Below are 16,681 nucleotides of genomic sequence, written 5' to 3' on the forward strand. Positions count from 1 at the left end.
ATATATCACCGTAGGACAAGATGACCAGACTCAGACTCATCGATTTTGGCCGTGTAATGCGAGCAGATTCGCTAGAAACATCTAAAATGCTTGGACAGATCAGTGGTAAAAGAAGACCCGTCTGACGATGGCTGATACTGTCAGAGCTGATACTGGCATGGATATCACACAACTGAAAGAAGCAGTGCAAAACCGAAAAACATGGAGGGAGTTTGCCTTTAGGGTCACTGAGGGTCATAAATGACTAAACAAACGGTTAACAACAACAGTCCTTGCTCTCTTGTAGTGTCATGTGGTACCTCAGTGCAGCTTTTGTGAATGGTGGAAAGCACTCCAGGAAGTAGACTTAGATGGTGAAAACAATGTAACTATTTGCAGGAAGAGAGAGAACTGTTGTACTTGCAACAGTAACAGAGATTAAATTACATTTACTTGAGGTAGATGATTAACTTGCATTAAATTTACAGACATCGATTTATTCTGTACTTTTCTCAGGGGATTGATACCAGGCATTGCATTTGTAAATTTCCAACTTTTCTCCCCGGCTTTGACTATTACTTTGCTCATGATGAATTATTGACTTGACAACTTGCTGCTGTTTCCCTCTGAGGCTCTGACTCTTCTGCTCTCCATCTATCTCTCTACTCTGTCAACTCTCCAGGCTAAATTGATTTGGTACTCACACTTTAGATGTTCTAGCTTCCCACCACACTGGCTGTGGTAGGTTTTCTTCTTGTTCCCCCCTGGTCTTTTTCTCTGGGACCTCTTTGCTAGGCAACCTCCAGGACTAGACTAAGTTAACTCCACCCACTCTACCTTTTATATAGTCATTCTAGTCCAGCCTATATGTAACAACCACAAATAACAGACCAGCTGTATCAGGTTAATCACTCCCCTGATTGTTGCTAGGCAACACATTACAGTGGAGATATATGCACAATAAATGTATAACTTTTTACACTTGCCACACACTGCGTAAGCACCCAATAAATAGGATAAAGTCAAGACCAAAAGTGCTGGAGTACCCAACTCTGGCGTACTACAACATCCGGGGAAATCGCATGTTGGCTAGTGCAATATCAGTCAGCAATTCATGGCTCAGTATCGCACTCGCCCATGTGAAAGCCTAAGTGTAATGGGAGCAAGTGAAGCGTATAAAAGTGGCTTTATAAGGAACAACCATCATGTGAATAGTTGCTCGACAATCTGCAGTTGCTTCGTGTACATAGTGCCGCTGACCAGCCACCAACTTCGACTGAACAGTCCCTGCTGGTCTTCAAAAAAAAAAACACTTTCAGCTATGGTCTCCGGCTGGTGTGCCCTTCAACAGAACGCTTGGTGCTGCAGCCTCTTGTATCAGCGAGTGTTCGCTCGCAGACCATGTGCGTTCAATGAACTCGGCAACCAATGAAGAGGGTCGAAATTTACATTACATGCACACAAAGGAACGTCACGCTCCCTAACTAGTCAATGAACAATATTTTGGCCCGTGTAATGCTCCCAACAATTCGTTCTGCGATCATGAAATTGAGCAAGTAATTAATGATCATTAATAACAATACATTGTTTCACTGCAAGAGGATTGCACACAAAATCACACAGCTTCAGTATGAAAAAAACATTCTGCACCCATTTCATTCTAAGGGTGGCTTTACACGGGACAACTATGGTCTGGAGTATCACTTGAAATTGTTGCAACAGCATACGAACATCAGTTGTTTGTATACTTTTATACAGAGTGATTGTTCACTTGTTGTTCAATTTGCTATAGCAAGTAGGACATCCTAAAACTACTTCTGTATAGTAACTACAGTACGTGTACTAAAACTAGAGTTAAGCGAATCAAAACAGTCATACCCTGTTTTGGGTTGAACTTTGCAAAAAGTTCGGTTTGGTGTGAAACTTCGAGTGGTTTGTCTCTACTCAACCCACTAAAATAATCTTCTTCCTCTTTTTCCTCTCCCTTTTCTTTTTTCTTCTTTATTAACGTAGCCTTAAGGCTCATTTACATGCAAAGACAATCTTTCAAACGATTGAAAGATTGACTGTTTTAGTGACCAATTTGCATAAAGTTGTAATGCCCATTAGTACTTTATCAGCTTCATTTGCCTCCGGGAGCTGTTTGCAGAGCCCAGCACGTGGTCTGAGCTCTGCAATCAGCTCCTTTGTTCTGTCAGGGGCTGATGGCATGAATACAATGTAATCAGCTGCTCCTGTGCAGAACACAGCATGCGGTCTGTTTTCTCACATGGGCTGCAGAGAGAATACAATGTTATCTCTAGCTCCCATGGAGAACACAGCGTGCGGTCCGAAAGATGATTTTTAAAGCCACCTAAAAATCATCATTCAGACGAAAAGTATGCGATAGTAGCTTTTACACAGAAGGATTATCGCTCATATGCCTTTGTTTTCACGAATTGTGAGCAATAACCGTTGCGTGTAAATGGGCCTCAAATGTACTTAAATGCACTCTTAGATGACCTATGACTTCAATGGCTCTTATGGCTGTTATACACCACTTTTAGGGGTATTGGTGGAGTTCCGGTTCAGTTCAAACAAGTTTGGCAAACCGATTGAACCGAACTTTTTAAATGTTCATTCATCACTGGACAACAGGAAAATGATCCAGCATCCATAAAACCATGGCTTTATTTATAATCACTAATTACTGGTCGGTGATCAAGGGATTATTCTGATTGCCAGATTGGAGTCAGGAAGGAATGTTTTTCCCTTAAATGGGGAAAATTCACTTTTACCAAACTTAGTTTATTTTTGCCTTCCTCTGGATCAACATTGGGGAAGGAAATAGGCTGAACCGGATGGACATACGGTATGTCTTTTTTCGGCCCTTTATACTATGTTACCATTGAGACCTATTAAAATCCCTACAGTAAGTACATACAAGGGCGCAACAATCTTTTTTCTCTGCTGATTGGTTACACATTTCTTTTTAAACTGAGCAGGTGCGGCACGTTCTTCTACTATGACTAAGAGCTGCTGTGACAGCTTGAAACGCGTCAGTGACACACCATTGTATGACTTTCCTATTGGGTTTTAACTATGTCTAAATAAACCGTGATTTTATGGATGCCGGATCCTTTTCTTTCCGCCTTCTGCAATTGATTTCGGTCAAGTCCGTGCGTCCTGCTGGTTCGTTTTCTCTGTACGTTCACTCATCGCTTACTAAAAAAGCCTTTCGCTTAGACAGGTTGACGTCTATTTGCCAGGTAATCTGAATTGACACAAGCGGCAGAACGAATTAAAAGGTTGCAAAAACAGAACATAGACTCGATACAATGTAGCCTATTTAATACTAATTACATTATGTGTATGCAGTTACCGCATTGGAAAAAAAAGCTTTAACTTAGAGGGAATATTCATGAGACCAGTTCTATGCTTATGAATAAAGAAGAATAAGTGGTTTACCCCAATGATAAGGAAATCGACTATAATGGAGATGGAAAGGCAGAGGTAAAAAAAAACCCATCATCATTATCACCCATGAAGCATTAGCCTTAGGTCCCTTATGTCAGTATCACAGATTTATAGAAGCATCAAAAAGCTTTTTGCTTTAGAAGCGTAATAGAAGGCGACGGTTTTGTACTATTAAGTAAATAAGCGTTTATGTAGATTGCGCTGTGATAATCGGCAGGTTATTGTGTGATTCTCTCCCCCCTTCTATGTCTCACTGGTAACAGTTTGAAAGCTTTACTATTACAGTAATTCTTTTTTCAGCATAAATGTGATTTTTTTGATGTTGACATCTTAGAACTGGAGGGGCTTAAGTTTCAGGAGCTGCTTTGTAATTCCCGGGAGCCTTGTATAAAATGTTCTTGATGAGCAAAGAGAAGACTAGTAACAGGATCTCTGCGCTATCGTACCGAGCCAGATCCAGCATTAATCTGCATTCAGATGTGACATTCATTTTTAAACAGGTTGTCTCATCGTAGACAGCCCCTTCAAGATGAGAGCAGCCTCTGGGGTCCGTCTTATAGAAAATAAGGCCCTTGCCAACATAAGTAGCAGCGCCCACACTTGTTGTTTTATACAGTTTTTCTTGTCATCGTAGCTTACATAATACCGCCATATAGTGCTAAGACGTAGCGGAATAAGTTGACGCTATACAAGTAATAGGTCCCTTCCCCCCTTTCCCTTAAGACCAGACTACCTTATACAGCCTGTATAATACTCCCACAAATAGTATGTAGGATCCAAATAGTACACCCCTAAAGAGTCCACATAACACTGCAATTCAGTTCTCTAATGCCACCTGAGAGTTTTGGTCCAAAAGGTCCGGAAACTTTTTTAACGACCTTTATGCCCCCTATTTTTTTTTTGGGCTGCCAAAATTATTTTTTGCAGCATATTCCCTTTTTTTTGTTTTATTACAGGTAGCGTATGGATAAAGTTAAAAGACTTTTTATATTTTTGGTTCTTAATTTTTAAAATTGGTATATTTACACTATAATAGGGTCAGGAATGGCTTCCCTGTTTTGTTTCGGACATTTATATATATATAATTTGCTTAGTCTTGGATTACAGGGTGGTCATGGTGACGTTTTGGTGACGCAGAGTGTTACGGCAGCAGTATGCAGTCCTAAGCTGACCTGAAGGTTAGCCCAGCCTAATACACGCTGGTGCATGAACCCATTGAAATCTAGGGGCTCTATTTTCTGTGTATTGCACCCACATAATGTTCGCGCACACGGGCCTTCGGTTGTGAATAAATTATCACTGTCATCCTGGCACACAATACATCTCTGGCAGACCCCTCTGAGAGGCGTGTAACTATAGGGGTTGCAGGGGATACGGTTGCACCCAGGCCCACGAGCTTAAGTGGGTTCATAAAGTCCTTTTCTCCATATAGGGAGCCCTCTTACAGGTTTTGCATTGGGGACTAGAAGTGTGGTGCCCCTGCGGCCACCCAGACACAAGGCCCACGCTGAGGAGCTGGGAGGGTAGAGTTGGCACTTGTCACGATGGCTCCACCAGACTCCTCCCCGGAGGGACGCACGCAACCTCGGCCCAAGTACTGCTAGGCCTCTTCCAGACAACGCATGTGGTGAACTGTAGACTTGTCACGCGTGACGCCACCGTTCCTTACACACTGGTAAGATCCTCAGCGGAGAAATGAAGGAAGTCCACACACACAATTAAGTTTAATTCCTCAGTCCCCGGGAACAGACAGGGGCTGGAAAGACTTTACCTGTAACTTGACAGTATTCAGGGGAAAACACATCAGTGCAGGTGCAGTGACCAAGGAGCGGGCCACGGCCTAGGAGACAGCGGGGTAGAGTTTGGGCCTTGTGACAGTAACCCTACCGTCTCCCACTAGGATGGTAACCGGTGACACGTCCAAAGGCTGAGGGCAGGTTAGTTAAGGGGAACCCAAATAATGGATTACTTTTAGTCCTGTTTTGTCTCATGACGCCACCGCTTCTTCCACAGCAGTTAATTCCTGGATAATGGAGTAAATCCTCTCCTGTGTAGCTTCTGTGGGGTAATTGCTAGGTGATGGAGTAAATCCACACACGGGTACTGTTTAAGACACAGCCTCCAGAAACGGACGGGCGACTGGTCGTTTTACTTAACTTCAGAAACAGAAATAGTTCAGCAGTTTCTTGACAAGTGATGAGACAGGGAGAACTCACAGGGTGACAGGAGAAACCACACGCTTGGTTACCTGTAGGTACCACACTTCTCTCTCTTTCTCTCTTTATCTCTACCGGGTCACATTAACGGACGGAAAACTCGCTGCAAAACTTCTGGGGAGTAGTAGTCCCCAACATTCACTAGGCCATCCTCTTGGCCTCCTCCATTGTGTGTCTGTGGGTTGCAATCCTCTTCCTGACCGAACCAGAGCAGAACTCAGAATAGACTCTCCTCTCTCACAGCTTGCAAACACATATATCAAGCATCATCAGACAAAAAGATACAAAACCAGACAGTCATCCACCTACCAGACACTTAACCCTTACAGTGCTGCAGCTATGCAATGCACACCAATCTTGCAACATAAAAGACACTGGTAACACAACACTGGTCAGGGAGGAGACACAGGATTACACTGGCCCTACAGTCCTCGTTATCTGTAAGATACCGCTCCTGGAAAGGGAACACCCTGGAGGAGGATGGGGGTAGGATAACTCCACAGACACTCACTTGATTCAGCACTTGGATCACTGCACGGAGGACTCTTCTCTCCACTCAGCTCTCACTCTCAGATGAAGGTTCCTGGGATAGGGACATCAGGATACCTTTCCTCAGCCTCCATGCTCTTCACCACATGAAGGTTGAAGGTACCCCCATCTGGTCGGCACTCTCACTCCTCTCACTACCATTGAAAATTATGGACTTTCACACCACACCCCAATCACTCATATCACGTGACTAGACAGATAATGATACATTTCCAGACATATCCCAGCCACTTTCAGACATTAACCTCTCATATGCTGCAGCGGTGCAATACATATAACAAGAGACTAGAAATTTCGCACAGTGCATCTACACAAAAGTCATGACATGTACGGCATTTATGGAGGGGCCAGAAATATAGAGTTCGGGCCACTACAGAAGTGTCATGTTACGCCTCTGACAATCATGTCCACCGCTAATATATTAATTATATTGCTATATGGCATTAGAATGCCATATCCTTTGTGCTCTTTATTGACTTAAAATTGAATTTGCTGTAAATGGTCATGTGGAATGGATGGCATATATTGTATCTATGAAGATACCTATTCTCCTATACTCACAAAAAGTAATTATAGGGGCTCCAGTTGTCTGGAAGATTCTCTGAATACCTGAGCCAGAAAAGCCTTGTTATCTTTCAGCTAATTTCAATTATTACACATAATATGCTGCTCACCAGCTCAATGAGCTGACTTCAGTAAATTGCTCATGCACGAAAGGCTTCACAGTAGAATCAGGTTTCTCTTTTTACCGAATGCAAAGATTCGCCTACTTTTTACCTATAAGATCATTTCCGAGCAATGACAGATTATATCATGTTTCAATGCATGCATTCACCATTGAATAGGATCGCATTAATTGCATTAGGTCAGGAGGGCAATGGAAATTTTAAATTGCAGGTGAATGGCAAGGAATGTGAAGAATTCTGCAATATGTTCGTTGGCATTGAAATGACTCACAAAGTGAACGATTCTACCGACATTACATGATTTTTAGGCATTGACATCATACAGGGATTTATTGAAAAAATAGAAACACCTAGACGTTTCATGAGATTTTTTTATTAGCAACATGTGGGACGCCTTTGTCAGTAAATACAGACTGAATTCGGTTTGGAATGGACTCATACAGGGAATGTTTCTGTAGGACTTAGTCCTGCAAGAACCAATTAAGAAAAGATATCATACAGAGACATAACAGTCCAAGATGGACAAAAGCGATTTACATATTAGGGAAGGTTATCCCTAATTAACTCAATTAATTCTAGTTCCTGACTCCTGGTCCTTAGCCTGCCTCTGTTCCTGATTAGGATCATTATAAATGCCTGACTGTGCCATTGCACCAGCACATGATTGTTCTGCTCCATAGCATTGTTCTGCTCCAAAAGCTCTACTTTTACCTTCTCCTCTTTGATTGCTACAAGACCTCTTGTTACCGACTTCTGGCTTCCCCTCTGACTACGCTACATGCCTCTTTTATCTGTACTGCAAACCAAGACCTCCCGTTGCCCACTCCTGGCTCTCCCTTGACTACTCTCCAGACCTGCGGCTGCTACACCTGAGGTTCCACCCTAGTGCCACAGAGCCGCAGACCGAAAGGGAGTCAGGCCAGGTCAGGTGTCCACACAGCCGCAGACCGAAGAGGAGTCAGGCTAGGCAAGGCGTCTGCTCAGCCACAGACCAAAGGGGAGTCAGGCCAGGCGTCCGCACAGCTGCAGACCGAAGGGGAGTCAGGACAGGCATCCGCACAGCCGCCCGAAGAGGAGTCAGGCCAAGCGTCCGCACAGCTGCAGACCGAAGGGGAGTCAGGCCAGGCGTCCGCACAGCTGCAGACTGAATCGGAGTCAGGCCAGGCAAGGCATCCACACAGCCGCAGACCGAAGGGGAGTCAGGCCAGGTCACGCGTCCGCACACCTGCAGACCGAAGGAGAGTCAGGCCAGGCCAGGCGTCTGCACACCCACAGACAGAAGGGGTACATTTAGACCAGATTAGGCGCCGACACACCAAGGGACATAGGGGATACATTCAGTCGAGGCATCCGTACACTCACAGATGGAGGGGAATCAAATAGGACAAGAGATTCAATATGCATCAAGGCAAACACCATCAGAACATAGAGTCTAGATACAAACACCAACAGAAAGACTACATCAACCAACAAAACATAGAGCTAGACCACCACCAAACTGGATCCAGACAAAGCGCTGCAAAGCACACATGCCCATACACAAACAGGTAGACTACAGAATGAACCACACCCAGGTATGGACATGACTAGGTTAAGTATACTCAGAACCATGGATGATTGGCCAACTAGGAGACACACCGCCCTGTCCACTAATCAGTCCATTCACCAGAGTGGAGAGGTAGGCCCCACTGAGGAATTCCCAACAGACAAACCTTTTGCAGCCACAGTTAAGAAACAAACATCAGGGCTCAATGCATAGCCATGTGGACTAGGCTGATGTCATAACTAGAGATGAGCGAGCATACTCAATAAGGCAAACTACTCCGGTGAGTAGTGCCTTATTTGAGTACCTGCCCGCTTGTCTATAAAGATTTGGGTGCTGGCAGGGGGCGGGGAGCGGCGGGGGAGAGCGGGGAGGAACAGAGGGGAGATCTCTTCCCCCCCCCCCGGTTCCCTCTGCTCACCGCCGCAACTCCCCTGTCACCCGCGCCGGCAGCCGAATCTTTAGAGACAAGCGGGCAGGTACTCGAATAAGGCACTACTCGCTCGAGTAGTTTGCCTTATCGAGTATGCTCGCTCATCTCTAGTCATAACGCCACCCTGATTCCACAATCTGTTACGAATGGCACACCAAAACAATACAAAAGCTAAACGGTGTGTAATGGCCCCTTGTCATGCAATCATTATTCAGGCCTCAGTAGAGAAGTTGGTGGGAGATAACGTGTTGTCACTCTTGTTTGTGATGATGTTCAGGTCTGGTGACTGTGCTGGACAAGGAATATGTAGAACCTCATCTTCATGCTCCAGAAACCACACCAGGACATAGTGAGCTGCAAGAAAAGGCATTATCAACCCAGAAAATCGCATCTATGTCGGGAAACAATATCTGCACTATTGGGTGGACCTGATCAGCCAAAAGTTAGTCTAGTCCTTGTCAGTCACTCTCCTTTTTAAGGAGATGATGGGTCTTGCAGAAACCCATCAGTTGGCTGCCCAAACCGTGACGGATCCACCACCTTGCTTGTCTCTGTCACTGAGTTTACACTTCCGGGCACTATTGCGTTTACTAAAAGATGTTTTGTCTAGTCATGACTTTTGATACCAAACCTCTGGATACACCAAGTAATGCTAATTTCAGAGGAGGGCGATATCGGGTCGTGAAACTCAGCCAATATCAAGCTCACGAACGTGCGATTTCCCAGAGGATGTGAGGCGTTTCTTCATGCAAAAAAGCCTCGCATCACTTCAGGAAAGTAGCGATCAGCTACGCCAGACGATTGGCAAGTGTTTCTCATTGTTTTGAATGGGAAACCTCGAATCGCAATTGCATGCACCTCACACGCCGCGCAATGCTTTTACTGGCCTCATTCAAAACAATGGGCGATGTGTTCCGAGGAAACACCCAAAGATAGCATCATGATGCGGGAGAAAAAAAAAGGATCGCTTCTGTAGCTGACCCCATTCAAAAGAACCTCTCGCGATTTTCTTGACTGTGTGTAAGATGCCGAAACTGGCAGCTTTCCAACTAGAAGGCACCACCAATCTGCCAGTTCCATAAGGTCAGACATCTCACACGATCCACGATATAAGACACCAAATGGAGATGTTGCACAGACCCTGCACAATAACAGCTAACCGGGGGTATCAGGCTCCACGTGCGCATTATTACGCAAGAGCATTGTCAATCCAAGGTGTTCCTTTATTTTGATAAAGCCCTGTATACTCTAGTGTAGGTCACTAAATAGAAGAAGGGCGGGCTATGGACATACACATATATGCACATGGACACACACCCACAACACACGTGTGTGATAGTTAGTAGCCAACTTTCATAATATTGACAGCCTGTCTGTGAACTATTAACAGACCCCCATAAATGTGCAAGCTACAGTGCCCTGGAAAGAGTTGCATAAGTGCTCGGGAGCACCTCAGCCACAGTGCCCCCGCATCAGAGCAGATCACCTTACGGGTGTCCTCAGACATGGCGGGATTGGTGCAGATGTTCTGCATTAAGAAATTTGCAACAAATTTTGCAACAAAAAATACGTGAAAATCCGCACCATTGGTGATCACATGACCAGCTCGTTCATTCAGACATACGAGAATCCTGAGAGTCTCGGCTGGCATAAAAGGGGCATAGAATTCTCCGTTGCTAGCACAATGATCCCGCTGCCAGCCACAGTGCCATTATTATTGCCTGCTGCAGAGCGTTCACTGCCACAGTGCTCCGAGTAATTCAATCAGCATTCATTTCCAGCCAGAGTCCTAATTTGAATCACAGCACCCCCATTAGGATGCTTTCACACCTGCAATGGGGATTCCGCTTTCCTGCTGGGTTCTGGGAGGAGGAAAGGGGAATCCCTGCGGCCGAATGGTTCCGTCTTTTGGTCTTTTCCGGTGTTTGGTCTCTGAATGGAACTAAACATTGCTGGGCGGACCTCATTGACTATAATGGGGTTCGTCTGCTTTCTGCCCAGCTGACCGGTTTTGGGACGGAAGAAAAAGCGCTGCATGCAATGATTTTTCTGTGGGTATTTGCAGCCAGATCTGCGAAAGAACCTCCGGACAGCGATTCCAACGCAGATGTGAGACCGGCCTTAGCCATTGTTAGGTTACCTACACACGGGCAAGTGCGATATCAAGCCGAGAAACTCGTCCTGATATCATCCTTGCCGGCATGTGTTGTATCGCTGATGCGATGCGTTTTTTTGGCAAAAACGCCTCCCATCAGTTCTGTGAAGTAGCAATCCTCCGGCGCAACTTTCAGCCACGTTAGAGGATCAACAAGTATTTCCCAATGTTTTCCATGTGAAATCTCGCATCACACTTGCGTGCACATCGCACACTGTGCAGTATGTTCATAGAATCATAGAATGGTAGAGTTGGAAGGGACCTCCAGGGTAATTTGGTACAACCCCCTGCTCAGTGCAGGATTCACTAAATCATCCCAGACAGATGTCTGTCCAGCCTTTGCTTGAACACTTCCATTGAAAGAGAACTCACCACCTCCCATGGTAACCTGTTCCACTCACCCCCACTGTCAAAAAGTTTTTTCAAATATCTAATCTGTGCCTTCTCCCTTTCGGTTTCATCCCTGCATTGCTTCTAGTCTTTGCTTGTACAAATAAGAATAGGGCTGATCTCTCTGCACTGTGACAGCCCTTCAGATATTTGTAGGCAGCTATTAAGTCTCCTCTCAGACTTCTGTTTTGCAAGCTAAACATTCCCAGATCCTTTAACCGTTCCTCATAGGACATGATTTGCAGACCGCTCACCATCTTGATAACTCTTCTCTGAACTTGCTCCAGTTTGTCTATGTCTTTTTTTAAAGTGGGGTGCCTAGAACTGAACACAGTATTCTAGATGAGGTCCGACTAACGAAGAATAGAGGGGGATAATTACCTCGCATGATCTAGACTCTATGCTTCTCTTAATACATCCCAGAATTGTGTTTGCCTTTTTGGCTGCTGCATCACATTGTTGACTCATGTTCAGTCTATGATCTATAAGTGTACCCAAGTCTTTTTCACATGTGCTGCAGCTTAGCCCAATTCCTCGCATTCTGTATGTGCGTTCTTCATTTTTCTTGCCCAGGTATAATACTTTGCATTTCTCCTTGTTAAATACCATTCTGTTAGTCACTGCCCACTGTGCAAAGTTTTTTTAGATCTTTTTGATCTGTTTTACTGTCCCATTATAAACAATGGCAATGCGTTCCGAAGCGATATATATGACTCCATTCAAAAGAATAGGGTCCATATTCGCGCAAGATTTGTGTCTCGCAAACGCACAAATCTTGCGCAAGTTTCTAGACTGTGTGAAACCAAACTTACGATGTGTTACAAAAAAATACACAATATTTATTTACTAGCAACAGAATGAAAATAAATACTATTGTAATAGCAAATAGGCAATTAAATGGTCACTGTAGATCCACCTCTCGCTAGCGGCGGCTAACTAAATCCTAGGATCAATAATGCTTTAGACATAAGAAGTAATACAATTGGTGAACAGTAGCAATAATCCAGTGCTAGGATCAGTCCGGGGGAAAAGTAATACACCTAATGAAGCACAACGCACAGTTCGTAGTTTACAGATTAACACTTCACGTGTCACCATGCATTAAATCAGCAATACTATTTAAACAGACTCCAATAACAGCGTCTCCGAGATCCCGGGCTTCACTCTTATTACTGTAACTATCAGTCCTCTCTCCAATGCCCAGATACAGAAAGTTGTAAGAACTGTCTGATCACGCCCTAATGTCTCAGTCCTGATCTGCAGCTGGCCTTTGTCCCTAGCAGTATGCGGGCTGCACCTATAGTCAAGTTTAGGCTAGCCTCACTAACTGCACGTCGCGTAAGAGAGCTTACTTTGACTGACCCAGGCTAGCTTCTATATCACGGTTTCCTTGAATCTCTACAACAGTCCAGATGCCTCTTAAACAGTCTACGTTGCAGACTCTAGCACTCTGCAGGCTATTGCACCTTCCAACAGCTCCTCAGCTGCCTGTTGAACCTCACCGTCCAGCAGCAGCTCCCAGGAGAGTCTCTCTTGCAGCTCCTGCACCATGTGGCACAGAGTTAACTCTTAAGGCCACTTTCGCGCAGCCGAGAAAATCGTGTGTTGCATGATACACAAATATGAACCCCATTCTTTCGAATGGGGTCAAACGCGAGTGATTTTTTTTCTCACATTACATCGCAGTGCAGGAAAAAAGTCGCGGTATATCCTACTTTTGGGAGTTTCCTTGGAAAACCTTGCCCATTGTTTTCAATGGGAAAAATATTGCACGGCGCGAAAGTGCACGCGAGTGCTATACGATGTTACCCATTGAAAACAATGGGAAACACTTGCTGATCCTCCGGCGCAGCTATCAGCTTTTAGCCTGATAGGGTGTTTGACAGCTGCAGGGCTTATTTAGACGACCGTATATCGGCTCGGTTTTCACGCCGAGCTGATATACGGTGTCCTTGTCTGCAGGAGGGGGGGGGGGGGGGATGGAAGAGCCAGGAGAAGGAACTGAGCTCCCGCCCCTTGCCACTATTTGCAATGGGAGGGGGCGGGACGGGGGGTAGAGCTAAGCGGCGGTACTTAGCTCCGCCCCATCTCACCCCCTCCTATTGCAAATAGTGGAGAGGGGCGGAGAGTGGGCGGGAGCTCAGTTCCTGCTCCTGCCTCTTCCATCCTCCTCCCCCTGCAGTCAAGGACACTGTATATAGGCTCGGCGTGAAAACCGAGCAGATATACGGTCATCTGAAATAGCCGTAAGCTGATTTCATTCGAGCGAGTGCAATATCGGGCCCGATATTGTACTCGGAAATGTGTGATTTCCCAATCAGCAAATTATCCCCTATCCATACTTGAAATTGTGGTAAAACCCCTTTAAGTTAGTTCTGCCCTATACAGAGGATCTGAATATACCCTTTGAAGGAGTTTTCCAGTTGTAAACTATTTATCAATAGTAGATCGGCGGGGTTTTCTGCCAGGGACCCCTGATGATCAGCTGTATGCTGGGCTGGTCCATTCAAGCATTGAATTGTTTTCTGAATGAAGCAGATAGCTCTATTCTCATTACAGTGGCCAGGCTTGGTATTACAGGCAAAGTCCCCATTCACTGCAATACCAAGCCGGGCCACCACAGTGGGAATGGAACTGTCTACTTCCTGCGGAAATCAGCTCAATGCATAAGCACACCAGCCAGGCGAACAGCTGATCGACCAGGATCCCTGGCGGCAGACCCCAGCCGATCTACTACTGATGGCCTAATAGTTTATAACTGGACTACCCCTTTAACGATTCTACTATATTGATGCCATGATTGCATGTGGAAGGGAAGGTGTGAGAGGAGTCCATTGACTACAGTACATAAAGGTCTAGCACCACGGATCGGAAAGTGCAGCTGCAGTTGTTTCTTGACTCCCGCCTGATAAAAATCCATACAGGAGGTGAAGTCTTGGAGACGGGATCTCTTTGGCTGCAGAAGAAGGACTTAGGAGTAAAGAGACAGAAGTAGAGGATATGATGCTAGATTAAATCACGAGCTGCAAAGAGGTGATGAAAATTAATCAAGACAGAAAAGGTGATAAAGGTGTCTATAATTCGACCAGATTAATATAGATAAGGGAGACGGGTCAAAAACGAGCTGAGCCTCATGCCAGGAAAGTCATCTGTGTCTGTGTGTAGTCAGGAAAGCCGCGGGATGCCTGCATATTTAATCTTCACCAGGTGCAATAAGTCACGGAAGCGATTCAATAATGAAGATAAGGAAGACGCATCAGGAGAAAAAAAATTTGGAAAGCAGTGCATTGTGGGGAATTTCATTTTAATTAATAAGCAACAAAGCTTTAATATTAGTGGTAAGAAATTTGTGATAGAACAGGAGAATAACATACAACTAACCTAGCTTCCTAACAGTCACATTAAGGCCGCCTGCACATGAGCGGATTTGCATTGCGGTATCTAGAGCGGGCGTCCGCCTCCGGATTCCACAGCAAATACTGCCCATACCATGCTATTGAAAAATGCTTTTTCCTCCACATGAGCGCAAAACGATTGTGATTTTGCGCTCGCGGAGGAAAAATTGCGGCATGTTCTATTTTTGCGCAGATTCTGCGTGGACAGCTTCCATTGAAGTCCATGGAAGTCGGCCCATCTTCAGCCCTTCTGCAATAACTTTCCAGAAAAGTCATGGATTCTGCGCAATTGCTAGCCGATGATGCGGGAAAAGCAGGAGTTAAAAAAAAAACTGAACTGCGTATATCTGACGGTGAGCCATGCGGACCATCCACAGTACAGATGAAGAAAAAAGTAAGCAGGTATGCGTGGAATGCCGCTACTGCCAGGGCCAGATTCCGTTGTGGGATTCTGACCCGCCTGTGTGCAGGCAGCCTAACCCTTTACAATCCAATTTCCCTGCCTCCCGCACACTTCCCAGCTCTTATTTATTTTGGAGCAAACATATGCAGAACAGCTCCCGACATCGGAGCTCTGTCCTGTATAGTGTAATATACATATGCAGAATAGCTCTCAACATTGGAGCTCTGTCCTGTATAGTGTAACATACATACTGTATACAGAACAGCCCCCGACATCGGAGCTCTGTCCTGTATAGTGTAATATACATATGCAGAATAGCTCTCAACATTGGAGCTCTGTCCTGTATAGTGTAACATACATACTGTATACAGAACAGCCCCCGACATCGGAGCTCTGTCCTGTATAGTGTAATATACATATGCAGAATAGCTCTCAACATTGGAGCTCTGTCCTGTATAGTGTAACATACATATGCAGAACAGCGCCCGACATCAGAGCTTTGTCCTGTATAGTGTAATATACATATGCAGAACAGCCCCCGACATCGGAGCTCTGTCCTGTATAGTGTAACATACATATGCAAAACAGCCTCCAACATCGGAGCTCTGTCCTGTATAGTGTAATATACATATGCAAAACAGCCCCGACATCGGAGATCTGTCCTGTATAGTGTAATATACATATGCAGAACAGCCTCTGACATCAGAGCTCTGTCCTGTATAGTGTAACATACATATGCAGAACAGCCCCCGACATCGGAGCTCTGTCCTGTATAGTGTAACATACATATGCAAAACAGCCTCCAACATCGGAGCTCTGTCCTGTATAGTGTAATATACATATGCAGAACAGCCCCCGACATCGGAGCTCTGTCCTGTATAGTGTAATATACATATGCAGAACAGCCCCCGACATCAGAGCTCTGTCCTGTATAGTGTAACATACATATGCAAAACAGCTTCCAACATTGGAGCTCTGTCCTGTATAGTGTAACATGCATATGCAGAACAGCCCCCGACATCAGAGCTCTGTCCCGTATAGTGTAACATACATATTCAGAACAGCGCCCGACATTAGAGCTCTGTCCTGTATAGTGTAACATACATATGCAGAACAGCGCCCGACATCGGACCTCTGTCCTGTATAGTGTAACATACATATGCAGAACAGCCTCTTACATCGGAGCTCTGTCCTGTATAGTGTAATATAGATATGTAGAACACCCCCTGACATCAGAGCTCTGTCCTGTATAGTGTTAGAAATATGTGTCGGACCTTGCCTGGCATCGGAGCTATGCAGGGAAATGTTGCACGAGGTCCGATACTGGATTTAAAAGATTTAAAACTGCAATAACCTTTCCAAGAAAGTAACTTTTTTTATTGTAGATTTTGAAATTATGTATCATGTAAATATATTTGCCACACAACACAGCCCACCTGCACACGGGCGGGTCGGACCCTGCATGCAAAATTCCCG

The sequence above is a fragment of the Eleutherodactylus coqui genome, chromosome 3, assembly GCF_035609145.1.
Source record: "Eleutherodactylus coqui strain aEleCoq1 chromosome 3, aEleCoq1.hap1, whole genome shotgun sequence".
Taxonomy (NCBI): domain Eukaryota; kingdom Metazoa; phylum Chordata; class Amphibia; order Anura; family Eleutherodactylidae; genus Eleutherodactylus; species Eleutherodactylus coqui.